Raw genomic sequence first — 14,110 nt, 5'->3', positions numbered from 1 at the left:
AGAAAATAGTCCTGGAGTACTACCCTAAAAGTTGGCAGTAGCTCTACTCTCAAAATCTCAGGCCATGGCTTATTTTAGTGGGAGGACAGACTCTACAGTAACACTGAGTCCAAAGTTTGATCAGCCAAAGGGTATCAGTGTCACATGGTGGAAAAAACACAGACTGGGAACCACATTGATTTGGGTTACATCCAGATTCTTTCAATTCCATATTCTGTATTGTTGGTCAGCTCAGTTACCACTCTGAGTCTCAATTTCTTCATTGCCAAAATGGAGATGAATCAAGAATGATAATAACAGTAGTTTTCGAAGCAGATACGTGGGTAACACAGCTAGGTACTATTCTAATCACTTAATATATATTAAATGATTTGATCCTCACCAAAATATCACTTAATCTTTTCTTATTTCTATATAAAATTCTGACCATACAGGATTGTTGTGGTAATTAGATAAAATGTACAAAATTTTTGTACAGTGCCTGAGACAGATTGAGCACTTAGTACATCACCGTTATCATCACCGTTATCATCCACATCATGAAGATCCTGGCTGCCAGGGATGCGTAGGTAGGGAAGAGGTGGAGCTGAAGAGGGTGTGGTAAGCTATAAAAAGGAGACTGGAAGAGCACTGTAGGTAAATTTTAAATAGTTTTCGCAGTCTTCCCTGTGGCTAATTGTGGCCATAGCTTCCCACTCTTTATTATTTTTACACACTTAAAATCTTAAATTTCCTCCTACACTACGGCATCACTTTGAGCAAACATGTTTGTTTATCCACAGATCTGTTTTCTATTAAATGCCTACTATGCATAGGTAATAATATAAATAAAATATGTCAGATGATCATAAGCACAATAACACAATAAAGAAAGTAAAGCAGGAGATAAAAAGTATAGGGCTGAGGGTGAGGTTAAGTTTTATACACTTGCTTTCACACTTGTTTACAATTTCTGGAGATAAGTCTACACAGCATAGAAAAAGGCAAAAAGGGAAGAGATGGAGAGAAAGGGAAAGAATGAAAGTATAAAAACTGTGATTGGCATTTAACTTTTGTTTTATTCAGTCAAAAGAGTGGAATGAAGCAATACCTCCCTCAGTACCTGAAATGCCTTTCTACCTTATACACCTGGGCACATTTTAAAAAGGAGTATTCTGAAGCCTTGATTCGGTCATTCAGACAACCTGATTCCATCGACTTCTTCCGTTTTTCCATGGCCTTAGGTATATGCTAACCTAATGCCTCACAAATGGCTAATATATTGCTGTGCTAAGCAGCATTTCTGCTGTCAGCGGTGCACCAGAAAATGAAGCACCTCACAAGGGAATCATTGAATTAAATGGTGCACAGTGGACTGGTTATGTTCTCTTCCACTTTGGAATGACTTCACCTTCTCAGTTCCCAAGTGAAATAAAACTTCTTCCATCTGTGCTAGACTTGTATTCTGAAGGAGTTTGGGGATTTATGATTCTTAGAGATGGAAGGCAGGAGCAATGAAGCACTAACAAAATGTAAATTGCCACAATGGCTTTTGTAACTGTTACTATTGATGGAGGAGTTAATTGCCTGTGTACTTCATTTTTAACTATTGAGCTTAACTCAAAACTGAAAAGTTGACAAAATTACAAAAAGGTTAGAGGAGAACAGAAGAAAACAATGAAGAAAAGAGATTGGAATTCAGAATGGTTTGGCAAGAAATACCAAGTCTTTTTATCATTACTTTATTTGGTAGAATGATCAGAACCTTTTTATTTTTTTTATTTTATTTATTTATTTTTTAGAACCTTTTTAAAATTTCCATTTTTGGGAAGTTTGTATATATTATTACAGTAACTCTATTAGTGGGCTTTCATGTTGAATGTGCTGCTCTACTGTAACATAGTTTGGTTGCTAGATAAGCCATTTTCTGAAACTGAAGACAAAGATCTAAAAAGTGGAAGTTGTCAACAGTGTGTCCCATACATAATACCAAAATATATATACAATTTGTTCCTACGATTTGGCTAGTCCACTGGTCTGAGAGTTAATTCACTTGAAATGTTCCAGAATAAGAAAGCACTGATTTCTGTCTTGATATAAAAGAAATAAAAATATATGCAGGCAGTACGTGGTGTTAGATACTGAGGAATTCTCACAATTTTTGTTCCTGGAACCCATGTTTGGAACTATGATTGAAGAGGATGTGTCAGATTCAGGAAGACTGAAGCCTGTTGATGACTTTATTTATGTCAGTTGGAAATTGTTTATAAATGTCAAGAATAGTACCTTATTAAATATATATTCCACAATGTAAATATTTGGTTCCTTATGAGTTTATTTTGTTGGAACATTTCTTTAGTCCTTGGAAACCTTGAAGAACACATTCATAAAATAGTGTCAAGTTAGAAGCCAATGTGTCCAATAAACCAATAAAAGTTATTATAAATTTTTCTTTTTGTCCACAGAAATGAAATAATTAGTATAGCATATTAAGGAAAAAATGTGAATGACATTTTCTACATCTTACTTTAATAATAATTCCACGTGTGATTGCTTTCTATTTACCTTTTCTAGCTCACTGGAAATGTTCTAGGATCAATGTACCTGGAGGTTTTGTTGAAAGCTTATAAATTTGTTTTGCTTTGTTGCAAAACTTAGTGCATACTAAGATGTGTTTTATTTCCATTACCTAGCCTGCTGTCCAAAATATTCATTAGTTTTCAGATTTTATGTTTTGGTTTGTTAATCTAGCTCTTGGATCCCCACTGTGTCTCTCCCAAAATGCAGCCTCAGAGGATAGTCTGTTACCTTTTACATATATTACTCAGCCCCATTTTCAAACAGATATAAGATTATATAACATCTGTGTTTATTCCTTTTAGCTTTTTAAAACATTTTTCTTCTAGCTAAGGTACCTTTTACTTTTCTATTCCACATACTTCCCCTACTTTTTATAATTGTTCCCTACAGTAATGGCTCACATTTATTGAAACAGAATTTTTATATTGCTGAAAAAAGCACAGAAGCAAAGTCACATACACTGAAATTTAGCAGGAGGGAACTCCAGTTTAGTGAGGTATTTCAGTGTTCCTTTCCGATCCTTGGATCGTTTAATGAGTAGCTGTACAATACAGATAGACCAAAATTGAGGAATACCAGGCTACCCTAGGGATACCATATAGGATTTTTAGTCTCCTGAGATTCATCCTATTGTATCTTTGATATGAATGATATTTAGAAATTAGAACCTGGGAATATTTAGGAACCATTTATGGTCTTTGTTGGGGTTGAATTTTATTTTCTGATATACTTCATTAAGAAAACCTTTCCTACATAGATGAAACTAGGTTGACTCAAGGATAAGTTGTTGCACTTTGACTAATTAACATATGAATGGTTAAGACCTTAGCTTTTGGAAAGATACCATTCTTTTAACTACCAAAGAGAATCAAGTACAATAGACTGGAATACTCCCTATTGAAAGGACAATATACTGTAACATACCACATTTGGCCCCGTACTGAATACTCAAATTACAATAAATAGTACTGTAACAGTAAATGTCTATGTTTATTTTTTTAATGGTACCTTCTTTCTACTGGGTTAATACTGCTTTCAGATCTATGAAAGGAAAGGAAAGGGAAGGGAAGAAAAGAAAAGAAAAAATGAAAAAAGAGAAGAATGAGGGAGGGAGGGAGGGAGGAAGGAAGGAAGGAAAAGAAAAGAAAAGAAAAGAAAAGAAAAGAAAGGAGAAGAAAAGACAGGCCCATCTTTTCTTAGAATGTGGTATGACACACTTAGTCATACTTCCAGTATTTTTTTCTTTGTTGACTTAATTGTAGCACTCAAGTTAGACAAATGTCACACTTTTCTACCAATTAGGTTTGTTTTGGTGTGATCTACTGATTCAGATCTATCTAAGCTTTATTATTATTAGAAGTAAAGATGAACAAGAGAATTCTATTGATGAACCCATAGCAGAAAAACAGACTGACTTGAACATGACTTCATGAGATGTGGTAGCACATTAAAATGTGTAGGGAATAAAATAAGCTGTAAGAAAGGCTGAAAGCAATGGCTTTGAAGAGTAATTGCCATCACTGCCTGTAGCTTTCATCAGTGTATCTGGCCTATTTCATCCTAGACTCTGCACTCCAAGGTAGAGACTTTGGTCATGCAAGTTCTACAGTTGAGGTGTGACATTACTTTGAGAAGAACCCATTTTATCATGGTTCAAAAAAGATCCTTTGTTCTCTGCAGGATTTGATTCAAAATCACATGTGAGAGTGGCAGTATAGATGAAGACTAGCAATGAATCTATAATTGTTGAGAAGTTCATGGCAATTTTCTTTTTGCCCTGCTTTTGTACGTTTGAAGTATTTTTAATAAAAGGTTAAAAAACAATATAAAAACAAAAAATGGAGTCAAAGGATAGATAAAAAAGGAAAAAGTCCTTTGTTAACATATGGCATCCAAGAAGAAAGTGTATATACATATAGTTCTGTTGTTTTAAACTTAAGAGATGTGTAGAATGTATTTATCGAAATCACATAGGCAACCTTTTGGCAAATGTATTTCTGGGGTCCTATCATTGGAGATTCCAATTTAGTAGATCTGTAGAGGGAATCAGATTGCCAGTGATTCTCATGTGCTCACAGGTTTGTGAACCATTGCCACTGTTAACTGGCTGGATTATGTCATGAAATTCATTTTGGCAAAAACACACTTCAGTAAAGATAAAAGAAAATGATAAAATTGATGAAATTCATTGACAGTGTTTCTTAAAGTAGAACTATAACACTTTATTGTAATTTGTACTCTATGATGTTGGTTTCCTTGGTATGAGACCTGGCAGGAATGTTATAGCTGGAATTTACTTAGACATCCCTTGTCCAGGGTCTGTTTTATAGACCTAAAACTCAACTGTTAAGTTTAGCAAATATTTATTTAAGACCTGTAAGGAACTAGGCATTATGTTTGGGTAGGTACTTGGAACACAGAAATTACTAAAAGTTATAGCTTCTGACCTGGAAAAACTAGGCTCTATTTTTTTACTTTCATTTCATTATTCTATCATACCATGTTGCCTCTCTTCACATCTTTCTTCTAACTATGTAAGTCTATTTAGCTTCAAAGAGAACATTTAAATTTAAAATTAATTCTAGGGGCACCTGGGTCAGTCAGTTAAGTGTCAGACTCTGCATTTTAGCTCAGGTCATGATCTCAGGGTCATGAGATTGAGCCCTATGTCAGGCTCTGTGCTCAGTGCACAGTCTGCTTGGGATTCTCTCTCTCTTCCCTCTCTATCCCTCCCCCTTTGCTCTCTCTCTCTCTCTCTCTCTCAAATAATCAATTAGTAAAAATCTTTAAGTAAATAAAGTTAATTTTCATTAGTTAGTATTTCTCCTTATATATTTAAAAAAAAAAAACAAACCACTGCTAATCATAGAAATAACATCTGTTTACCACTAAGGAACGGTAGCTACTCTCCATGTTAAGAATTGTTCTCATACATTTTAGGGTTCCCACAGCATCAGCTTCTAAAGATGGCTTGGAACCACAGGGGAAAGATGGTATGCCTGAGTTATTTTTCTTTTCTTTCTTTTTTTTTTTTTTTATGATAGTCACAGAGAGAGAGAGAGAGAGAGAGGCAGAGACACAGGCAGAGGGAGAAGCAGGCTCCATGCACCAGGAGCCCAACGTGGGATTCGATCCCGGGTCTCCAGGATCGCGCCCTGGGCCAAAGGCAGGCGCCAAACCACTGCGCCACCCAGGGATCCCCGGTATGCCTGAGTTATTAATCCTTGCCTGACATTAACTGGGCTCTTGAGAATGAACTGGGCATTTAAGAGCAAGTTTAGAGAAACCTGGCAGAAGGTAACTTCACTTTCTTAGGGTCTGTAGGGTCCTAGGACCTTCTTGATGAATGGCATTCAAGGAGTATTGATGTTCAGTTGGTTGTATTTTTTAATTTAAAGTTAGTGTTACTGTTGTGCCCAAGATCGCGAATCCGAGAAACCGCCAAGGAGCCGACACCGATGCAATCACACGAGGGCTTATTTACAAGCTCGAGCCTGGGACCAAGTATACCCGCCGCGGGGGAGCAGGGACTTGGACCCCGAGACTAAGAGGCTTAGCAACTTTATAGGGGCCCGTGGCCAATGGGATCGCAGAAAGTTGCACAGACAAGCTGGTCCACTGAGCGGGATTTCCGGTTAGGGTGTGCCCTGGTCATTGACTAGGGCGGGCAGTGCCCTAAGCAATAAGCAGGTCAGCACAAGGAGGGTGCAGCCCAAAATAGAGTCAGTCCTGCTCTGCTTGTCCAGGGGTAGGGGATTTTGTTCAATTTCCTGGGTCCCACAGTTAGAACATAACTCTTCCCCATGTGACTTTTCCATTTTCTCTGATCCTTGTAACAACAAAAGAGATATTCAATGTCTAAAGAAAATGGAGTAGAAACTGTGGGTAAGCAGGAACACATTAGAATTTTCTACCCATTGCATATTAGCTAGGGAGTCAGTAATTGTCTTAAATGCAGAGTGGTTTGAATGGACACACTTCTGCAAAGAACCTTTCTCTTGGTTCTTTTTTAGGTATCCCAGTGGTTCTCAAGTTTCATATGTAAAAGAATTACTGTATATAGGTGTATATACATATTGATATACTGTGTTTTAAGGCATAGTTTCTTAATTTTATTATGTAACATTTGACTGACTGCAGGTCATTTTAGAGCTTAATCCCCGATGTGTAGGATGTGAGTGCTGTAGTGAGGTACCTGTCCCTCTATAACTAGGTGATTGGGAATGATATAACAAAGAAGGAGAATAAATGACTGTAAATTGATTTTTACTTAATAAAAAGGAATAATTATTTATCACTTTCTAAATTCCCTCCAAAATGAGAATTGGCCAGAGACATGTTAACTAAGCATATAAGCAGAAGTTATACATCAAAACATTGTACTCTCAAAGTACATAATGGCTGTTCGTTTTTAGTAAGAGAAGATAGTACCACTCTCTAATTGTGGGGTGATTTCCTGGAGCTTTAACAGAAAGAAAATGATTGGGAATGCTTCTTATTTGATGTCATTTGGGTTTAATTTCAAGTGTCCTGGGCCAAGTACAGACAGCCCAGACACAGCCTTCTCCCTCTACTCTTGGCAGGGTTTCTCAAGTGTTGCTTTTTTTTTTTTTTTTAAACCTATACATTGTAGTTCAAACATAATATGGTTCCTGTGGAGGAAATGCATTAGCTCCATTTATAAAAACATTTTAAGGAGAGTGGTTTCCTACTAGAAATCAAAAGGGAGTGTTTTATCTATAAAAAGTTAAAATGGAATTATTGAAAGCCAAAATAGGCTACTTGTATAAAATGACAGCTAGAAGTAGATTTATTTCAAGTTTTGGCTAATCATCATAATGATAAATGTTTAGGTATTAAACTAATCATTTTGTGGCTAGCAAAATATATTTGTGAATTTAATTAGAAAGTGTATTATGAGAAGAATTTGAAAGAAATATTAAAATAAGAGTCTGAAATAGAACTCATTGTCAGCTTATTCTATTATTGCCATTTACTCAAAATCTATAATTATCAATTTTTTCTTACTGGAAACATATTCTTCCCTACTTTGCTCAGTCTTCTGTCATTGTGAAGCTTTGATGCGTATGACAACAGAATTGACGTCAAAAGTTGTGAGAAGTCCAGAGCTGTGGTGCCAGGTCCATTTCAGTTTTAAATAAGCAGTTCAATTTCTTTCATACTATGCAAAAAATGTATCTGAAGGAAACGAGGTCTGAATAGGAAGGACTTGAACCTTAGGTTAGACCTAGGTATCAGGCATATTTGTTTCTGAATAGCTGGATCATCTTAGATATTCAACTTCTGTGTGACCCAGTTCTCCTAATAAAGTGGCATAAATATCACCTCCTTTACTACTACATAAAGTTCTTGTGAGAATAAAATGGATACTAGATGTGAGAAGGGCAGTACAAGACAAATATATGTAAAATGAGATTCTTGATCAACTGTTTTTATATATCTGATTTTTCCATCCTAAGTTTTTTTTTTCAAATTTTTTAAAAAGCCAAAATCAAATGTACCTTCATTACTGATGTGCAAGTCAGGGAATGGGCAAGAATCAATGTGAGGTTTAGGAGAAGTCAGAACAAAAAGGATCTATCTGATGGTGAACAGCTGGCTAGTTAGAAAAGTTATATGAAATCTTTTATTTTTAAATCATTTTTCTCCACATTATTTTTAGAATATTGCACAAACCTCTAGGATACTGGAAGACCTCAACTGTTACAAATAATTCACTTATTCAGACTATAAGTGCAGTCTACGGATTTTTTGCAATGTTATGTTTCTAGAATAATCCAACACAAACTTTTAAGTTAGTATTGAACAGAGAGAAAGCAAATTAGTGCTCTACTTGGATATCTTTGGCATAAATATATGATTTACTAATGGCTAAAATTTGGTTCAATGCCAAAGATACAACTACATTTTGCTATTAATATTTCATTACTCACTAATAGCTTTTTGCATAGGAATAGAAATTGCTGGGGTTACAAGGCAATATAATAACAGTCCCTCTTGTGGATGTTATAAATGATGGAATATTGTTTTTATAAATAACTGTTGACTTTTTAATGTTACTCATGAATCTGACCTAAAATATCTTAACACGGTAACTGGAATATTTCCTAGATTATCTATTACAATAAAATCTTCCACTGTTATAGAAAAAAATCTTCCAATGTAAAAACTTCCACCTGTTAAGGTCCTATGGAATTTTTTTAAACACGGGAGTTTAACATTGTTGGTGTTTTGTCCAGTAACTAAGCCCTTCTCTCTAGATAATTACTTCCCCACACTGTCCAGGGAGTTGCAGAGTCTGAATGAAGGCTATTCTAATAAGGTCTACTGTTATTTTCTTGAAGCTTCTAGAACAATTGTTACCATTTTGTTTAGTTTATTGACAACCTAGTACCTTGGTTGTGTAATGTTTAGCTTCTCTGAGACAAAGTCATTATACTGTTAAAATGAAACTTGGTATGTATCAGGAATTAATTTTTTATAATTTTTTATAATTCTTAATAATCTTTTAAAATTGCCAGTCATCAGTATGGCTAAATGATTCCACCATTTAGTAGTTGTGTGATGTTGGGAAATTTAAAGAATTTTCTAAAAAAAAAAAGAATTTTCTGTGATTCTGTTCCATTGTTGACAAAAAGGGGGGATAACAGTGGTACCTTAAATATTTGCTATAACGATTCAATAAGAGTTCCTTACATTTTAAGTGGTGAACTTAGTACCTGCACACAGTAAACATCTGATAAAAATTAGCTGTCGGGACTATTATTATTAAATGTGAACATGGGTAATTGTCATAACTGTTATTGCAAAGGATTTGGGTCATGTAGCTATATATATGTTTACTCAAGTAATTGAACAGGCAAAAATAAAAAAAATAATCCTTGTATTTAGCTTGTTTATTCTATACAAGACAAAAAAGTGGATAGCTAATCTATTTACTTGAACTTTGACATTTGAATTCATTATGATTTTTCAAGATAAAAAGTACATAGAGAATAGAACTAGAAAGTATTTAAAATCTAACAGCATTGCAGATATTTTGAATGATACCTGTTGTGCATAAAAAATCCATTTATGTTGTGTCCTTTATTGTGATTCAGTCAGCTGTTACAGTAGATACTTCTTGTTGCCTCAGCAACCACCACCCCCTACCTCTCTTTCTCTTCCTTTTTAACAGAATTCTGATTCTATTCAGGTATCTGCTTACCCTTAGAGACCAAGGGTAAATCTTACTAAATTTGGTGCACTGATCTATTCCTCTTGCCAGTAATTGGTTTAAGTAAAGGCACATACTAAAGCAGTAGCTAATGAGACACAAAGGAAAGTCTGCTGATGGGATTCTGAAAAATGTTTTACTTGTTCTAAAACAGAAAAGGTCTTCTTTTTGCTTCTGAACACTATGATGTTTGGAACTGTTGTAGCCATCTTGTAATTATGAAGTCCTAAGCTTCAAGACAAAATCGATACATGAAGATGGCAAAGCAATAAGATGCAGCAAACTTGGGTCTTTGAAGACATGTTAAGGCATTGAATTAACCAACATTGGAATTGCCAACCTCTTGGCTTCTTTTGTAATAAATTCCTTAGTGGGGTCATTTATTTGAGTTAGAATTTTCTGATATAGCTAAAAACATCCTGAATAATAAAAGCATTCTAAATATTAGCTAAAAGCATCCTAAAAATGTTACTTATTGTATCTTTTTTCATATAATAGCATGTTAAAACTTGTGTACATGGAAAATATAAGTAATTTATAACTATGAGGATTCCATGGCTGCATAAATTCTTATATAGAATATTTTCTGAAAATATAGCAGGCTTTGATGTCTTTCTCAAATAGAAGTAGGACAATTTCCCAAAATTATATATTGGCAATACTTGACAATATTTGTTAAATTAAAATGTATTAAAATTTTTAACTTTTAAAATTTATTAACTTTCAAAATTCTTTTACTATAAATATACCATATATACAATAAACTGCACAAATCATATTTGACACTAAAAATGTTTTTAAAAGTTTTTAGCAGTTTTTATAAAATGAATACTCATGTAAATTACCACCTAGATCAAGATATAGAGAACATTACTAGCTTCCCAGAATCTTCCAGTCAACACCATGCCCTCATTGCAAGAGTAACCACTTTTATAACACCATAGGTACATTTTCCTGTTTTTGAATGTTATATATTTGAGTCATGTACTTTGCATGCTTTTGTGTCTGACTTCTTTTGTGTAACAGTTTAGAATGTTACATGGATCCATGTTATGCATAGCAATAGCATATGTTTATTTTAATTTTATTTAGTGCTCTATTGGATGAATATACCATAATCTATCCATTCTAATATGAAGGACATTGGATTTTTGGCTACTATGAATAATGTAGCTATGAACGTTCTCATATACATCTCTCAGTGTATATATATTCATACATTTCTATTGAGTATATAATTAGATGTGGAATTGCTGGGTCCTAAGGTTAAGTAAATATCCCTCTGTAGTAGATATTGTCAAAGAGTTTTCTAAAGTGATTTGATCAGTGTACCCTTCTACCAGCCATATATGAATATAAAATTTGCCTTACATGCTTGCCAACGTATGATATCAATTTTAATTTTAGGCTACCTGATATTATGTAGTGTGTCTCTTGTAGTATTAATTTTCATGTTTTTAATTATTTTTTCATATTCATTTTTATTTTTTAGAGAAGTGGGGAGGGGCAGAGAGAGAGAGGGACAGAATCTTAAGCAGGCTCCACCTCCTGTATGGAGCCTGACCTGGGACTCTATCTCACAACCCTGAGATCATGACCTGAGCCAAAAATCAAGAGTCAAATACTTAATCAACTGAGCCACCTGGGTGCCACTTAATTTTCATTTTAATTATCAGTTCTCTGATAACTAATGAAGTTGAGTGCCTTTTTATATGTTCACTGAACATTTGGATATCCTCTTTTTTGAAGTTCATCTTTAAGTCTTTTAATATTTTTTCCAAAATGTGTTTTTTTTATTATTATTGACTTACAGAAATTAGTTTTATATTCTGGATACATGTTCTTTGTCAAATTCAAGTATTAAAATATTTTTTTTGCCTGTATACCTTGTCCTTTCACTCTGTTAATGATATCTTTGTGGAGAGAATAAGGTTTTAGTTTTAATAAAGTACAGTGTATCACTTTTTCTTTGTAGTTACTGTTTTTGTGTTGTGACGAAGAAATCTTTGCCTAAGATCTAAGGTTATGAAGACATTCTTCTCTGTTGTCCTTAGAAGATTTATTTATTCTTTCATCCATCTGGAATTGATTATTATGTAGGTGTAAGTTGGGATAAAAGTACCTTGTATCTATATGTATATTCAGTTGATCCCTGTGTTTTGCAAATCAGGTGGATTTATATAGATCCATTTATAAAGTAGAGAGACAGAAGATGAACTATGTAGAAAAGAAGTTAAGAAACAGAGAGTATAATTAAAATGTACAACACAGGTAAAATTGAAGTCCTAAAGGAAGAAGAAAGAAACAATGAACCAAAACAATCTTTGAAGAATAGTGACTGTGAGAATACTGATGAGAAACATCAAGCCATAGATTGTGGAAGTCAACCTTAAGTAAGATAGAACTATAACTAGTGTAATGGGGGAGACCAAATGCAAAGACAAAGTCTTAAAAACATCCAGATAAGTAACCAGATAAATTATCAAAGTAGCTACTGGAAGACTAACAATAGGCTTCTTATCATATAAGGTGGAAGCCAAGAGTCAATGTAATGACATCTTCAGAATGCTGGAAGAAAGTAAGTGCTGATTTAGAATGTTACATCTTTCATAAGTGAAGTGAAATAAACACATTCTCAGACCAGCAATCACTAAATTAATCATCAGAACAGCACCAAAGAAAATATTAACAAGTAATCTTCAGGCAGAAGGAAAATGATCCCAAATGGAAGTCTGAACATAATAGGAAAGATTGAAGCAGAGAAAGATTGAGCATGGAGATATAAATGAATATTGACTGTACTAACCAACAGTAATAATGTTCTGTAGAAATATGCTAGAATATAAATTGAAAGAGAAGTTACTTGCCTATTTTAATGTTCATGCATTATCTGGGAAGAAATTTTATATTAGATTTTGATAAGTCAAGAATGGGTATTGTAATCTCTAGGGAAACATCTAAAGTAATAGTAAGAGGATAAATAACTATGAAGATAACATATAGAAACACTGAAATCATAAAAATGAATCCAAAAGAAAGGAATCAAAAAAAGATGAAAGAACATCAGTATATCTTTAGAGGATTCACTTGAGGTGGGAGTGCCCATTGGAATATCTCAGCCAACGTATTACTAACAATGGAAACTCCTTTGTTCTTTTTGATATAAGCAAACCAGTAATTTTCCCCCTTTCATAAATCAGTATTTTTAAAAAAGATTATTTAGTTAGTTATCTATTTATTTACTTCAGTGAGGGAGTGAGAGCATGTACACACAGGTGGGGCAAGAGGCAGAGGAAGAGAGAGAAGCAAGCTTACTGGGGAGGGAGTAGGGGAGCCTGATTTGCGGCTTAATCCTAGGACCCTGGGATCATGACCTGAGCTGAAAGTAGATGCTTAACTGACTGAGCCACCCAGGAAGCCCTCAAAAACCAGTATTTTTAGTATTTTTCTAACAAGTAACATTTGCTCTAGATTTTGGCCTGACACCTTATAGATTTGCGCTAATCTTTTGTAGCATTTATCCATAATTCAGTCCATCCTTAATATGTCTTCTGAAAAAAAGTAAACACAAAAAAATGAAAATCTAAGCATATGTAGGATCTGTTTTCTGACCCCCCCTTCCTTTAAATGTCTCTACTTTTCGTTTCATAATCAGCTGTGATTTAATTGATAGAGCTCCTGCTACCTAGTGCTTTTGAATGATTTTCTTCTCTAGCATCATCTTTAATGATACAAATATACTGTACCTCCATATCTTCCCGAAACATGCAAAAATCTAGATACACTTCCGTCTGACCATAATTTATTTTATTCTTTGGGTATTAGTTCTCTGTAATAGCATTTTAAATTACTTATAGGTTCTTATTTCTTCACTTTTGTTATTAAGATCTGAAGTGTGTACCTTGTCTCTAGCCATTTAAATACTGAAAGGGAGCACTTAAAAGCCTAAAGGCCAGCATGCTTGCTATTATCCTCCACTTCCTTACATCTTTCTCTCTCCTGTTCCTTATTGTTTCTTCACCTGTGTAGTATCTTGCCTTCTTTGGATCTGATACTCTTTCTTTAATAACTCCCAGAGATGTGTTTTTCTAAATAACTGACCATCTTTGCAACTCTCACTTTTTACAACTCTATTTTTAATAAGAAAAGTCATTTAGTTTTTTTGTAAAATTTTGGAAGGCACAGAAAATTGCCGCAACAAAAATGAATAAAAAGCACTTGAGGGGATCCCTGGGTGGCTCAGAGGTTTAGCTCCTGCCTTTGGCCTAGGGCGTGATCCTGGAGTCCTGGATCGAGTCCCACGTTGGGCTCCCG

General features: G+C 34.4%; 1 protein-coding gene and 1 long non-coding RNA gene across 3 annotated transcripts in view; one reads left to right on the top strand and one right to left on the bottom strand.

Annotated features, from left to right (window-relative positions):
* Positions 1–9,909, bottom strand: part of LOC144313654 (uncharacterized) — an 83,555-nt gene extending 73,646 nt beyond the window's left edge. Inside the window, exon 1 of one of the 2 annotated variants that reach the window (XR_013379283.1) lies at positions 9,631–9,909. This is a non-coding gene — a long non-coding RNA (uncharacterized LOC144313654). The remainder of the gene's footprint in view (positions 1–9,630) is intronic. The other variant, XR_013379282.1, reaches the window with a different exon arrangement.
* The window catches only part of GPR158 (G protein-coupled receptor 158), a 408,845-nt gene that overhangs the window by 149,540 nt on the left and 245,195 nt on the right, over positions 1–14,110 (top strand). The gene's annotated exons all lie outside the window — the stretch shown is intronic.

This window comes from Canis aureus, chromosome 5 (genome assembly GCF_053574225.1).
Source record: "Canis aureus isolate CA01 chromosome 5, VMU_Caureus_v.1.0, whole genome shotgun sequence".
Lineage (NCBI taxonomy): Eukaryota > Metazoa > Chordata > Mammalia > Carnivora > Canidae > Canis > Canis aureus.
This window is presented reverse-complemented; position numbering and strand designations above follow the sequence as displayed.